Source organism: Hyperoodon ampullatus (assembly GCF_949752795.1).
Source record: "Hyperoodon ampullatus genome assembly, chromosome: X".
Taxonomy (NCBI): Eukaryota; Metazoa; Chordata; class Mammalia; order Artiodactyla; family Ziphiidae; genus Hyperoodon; species Hyperoodon ampullatus.
Window position 1 is genome coordinate 52,237,894 of NC_136913.1, and position 3,774 is coordinate 52,241,667.

Here is a 3,774-nt window from a genome sequence, read left to right on the forward strand (position 1 = left end):
TTAAACTTAAGATGTCTTCAGTCTCTCCTCCAGCTCTCCTGGAGAAACAAATGAGTAATGAGAAAATGTCAGGAGCCCAATTTTGGAATATCTCTTTCTTATAATTTCAGAGAGTGACAGTCATCCAAACAAACAAACAAATTGCATTTTCTATGCTTCTAAACAACAAAACCTCATTAACTCAGTCTAGCCTGAAATCAACTTGAGGATAATTTCACTTCAATTGGTGTTTACCTTTTCATTTCTGAAAGAGTGTAGATTTATTGATCTGGGTTCAGAAACACAACCAATAAGATATATATATATATGAAAGGAAATTTATTACAAGGAACTAATTAATACAATTATGGAGACTGAGCCCCACAATCTGCCATCTGCAGGCTGGATACCCAGAAAAGCTGGTGGTATAGCTCCTGTTGTAGTCTGAAGGCCTGAGAACCAGGGGAACTGATAGTGTAAATCCCAGTCCAGGGACAAGAGAAGACCAATGCCCTAGCTCAAGCATGCAGGCAACAAGGGAATGAATCTTACCTCCTTCCACATTTTGTTCTATTCAGAATCTCAATGGATAGGTTGATGCTCACCCACATTGGGAAGGGCAATCGGCTTCACTGAGTCCATCAATTAAAACATCAACCTCATCTGGAAACTCCTTTGCAGAAACACCCAGAAATAACATTTAATCTGGGCACACTGTAGCCCAATCAAGTTGACATATAAAATTACTATTACAACTGAGGAATGTATAAAATCTAGAGCCTTGTTCTCTAGGCTTGCTTTCACAGTGTGATCTTGGAAATCACTTAGTTTGGAAATCACTGTAGTCATCAGTTTTCTCATCCATAAAATTAGTGGAATGGATTGAATAATTTTTATGGGTCTTTGGTTTTCTAATAGTCCATAATTCTGTGATTCCGAGAACAATTTTTCCTAGACCAAACCATGGAAACCCTTAGAAGAGCCTCTGGTTGTCTGGGGTTTGCTGGGCAAGCCAGACTTTGTTAGAAAGATTAATTTACTTAAGAATCTAATCATTTAGGGGACGTCCCCGGTGGTCCAGTGGTAAAGAATTCACCTTCCAATGCAGCAGACATGGGCTCCATCCCTGGTCGGGGAACTAACATCCCACATGCCATGGGGCAACTAAGCCCACGTGCGCCACAACTACTTAGCTCACGTGCTTCGACAAGAGAGCCCACGTGACACAAACTACAGAGTCCACGCACCCTGAAGCCTGCACACCACAAGTAGAGAGAGAAAAACCCGCACACCACAACTAGACCACTCACCACAAAGTAAAAATTCTGCATGCCTCAACGAAGATCCCACGTGCTGCAACTAAGACCCGATGCAGTCAAAAAATAAAATAAATAAAAGAATCTAATAATTTAAAGCACATTAACATGTGTATTGTCTGAATTCAAGTACTTAGGGCAAGAACACCTCTACTTTCTGATACCCTTACCTCTGTGAACACAGCTGAGAAATAGAAATTAAGCAAAATATACCTCTGTGAAAACCAAATAGTTCCTGTACTAAGATTCACAAAACGCTCTCAAAGGAGAGCTGAGACAAGTCATTAAAAACTGAGTTAATCCCTCTTACCAACTTCAACTAATTAATAGTAGCTGCCTGGATTGTGTTCAGAAGAAATTTAAAGGCCTTAAGTTGACTCTATAGGAGAAGATATCATGATCAATTGGCAATTTGTGCCATGGACAAAAGATGTGATATGGTAGCAAATATGCTGTACATTTTCACATGGAGCTTAGTCTTAATTCACACATAATTTTAGTAAATATAATTATTTAATTTGCTAGCCTAGAGCAGAGTGGAAAACATAATTTAAAAGATCAGAAGGGGGGTTGCTAAAGTCGGCTCACTATAAGAGGCAAAAGGTAGCAGCTAAAAGTAAGGATATAAACTTGATATTATTGTAGTCATAGATCAAAATTACAAAATTGCAACAAGATTTTATATAAAGTATACTAGTCCTACAAACCACAGGACTGAAAGTGTCATTCTATTATGTTTAGTTTGATAATTGAAATGTGTATTGGTAGCCCTGAGTTATCAAGAAAAGGGTAGAATTATGTTTACTATACTCTGATAAATAAAATATAAATTCCTAAGCTTTGTATATTAGGACTAATTCATATTCTTCTCCAGATATCTAAAACATCCTCCAGCTATACAAATTCCTTGGTGGTCCCAAAGTATGTCTTTCTTCCTTTCAGCTCATGGCATTTAAAAATATCATTTCATCTGCCTATAACACCTTTCTTCATTTGCGTGACTAAAGTTTATCTATCTTTCATGATTCAGCTCCATGTGTTAATACCTCTGAGATGCATTCCTGGCACCATCTCACGATCTTACCACACACCACAACAGCACACTTGGCCGTAGTGTGAGGTTGTACCTCTTGCCCTCTGCCACCCCAGCAAGAAATCACTGGTTGTCTCATCTTGCTGTCTGAATTAGACTGTAAGCTTGTTGAGATCAAGGGCCTTATCTTAATCATCTCCCTCTCAGTAACTAGCCAACCCACAAATACTATATTTATTAAATGAATTAAAATTAAAACAGTTCACAAGGCTTAGGCATTTTCAAGATTTTGTAGTGCTGAGAAATTTGCCATTATATAAAATACTGTTGCTATTTATTTAGAACTTAGTCCATTGACCTGTTAAGGTTGGCTCAAGAAAACTTCTATTAAAAAGTATTTTGCTAAAAGTTTGTTCCAGTCACTTCAGGTTGTTAAAATTATTGTGCATTCTAAGATGCATTCCTTGTACTAGTCTGAGCATTCCACAGTTGTTCTAAATTGCTGAATTATAGTATAAGTGTGATAAATCTTTTTCATTCACTAATTCCAAAAACACTTAATGACTATCTACCATGTATCAGGCACTATGCTAGGCCCTAGGTATGAAGTGATGAGTAAGATGACCACTCATCCTACCCTTATAAAGATTACAAGCAATTTATGCTCTCTGTTAATTGAAAAAATTAACAAAATAAACTCCAAATACAGTAACAGACATAACTTGAATTCAAATAGTTCCTTGTTTTCTACAGGCTTAGGAAACTAAAAATACCAAAAGAACAATCCTATGAGGTACAATTGCTCTGATTTTATAGATGAGGCAATTAACTCTCAGAAATGTTGCTAACTTGCCCAAGCTCATACAGCTGGAAGGGAGTGGGGCATAGATTCAAACCCAGGAGTATGTGGGTCCAAAGCCTATTCACTTTCCCAATCCCTGTGGCCCATTCATAATTACATGGAAAAAAACTGCACCATATATGTGTACAGTGTGACATAATATTTGTAAATATCTTTATACTCTGAGAATTTCCTTGGAACTAATTGGTTTCACCTTTACTAATTTGCACCTAGAAGATTATAAATAATCAATTTGGCAACAATTATTTTTAAGGCATATAGCTATTTATACAATTTCTATAAATAAATATCTACAAATACTTGTTTAATAAGAATGTTATCTCCATTTTCCTATATTATCTGTAATCACAGTATAAGACTTCATAATTAGTTGGCTAACACTCATTCCTTTTTGTTTTTTATTTTTTTTAAGAAATAGATCCTCTGTTCATGTAGACATCATTAAGGTTGTGAGTGAATGTAACTGAATGTCTTTCATGTCTAAATCTAGTATCTAATTGTCTTAACTGGCAGATATTTTCTGAATTTGCTGATACTTAGCTCCACTTTGGCTGTTTTAGAAAGAGTATCTTTAAATATTTCCT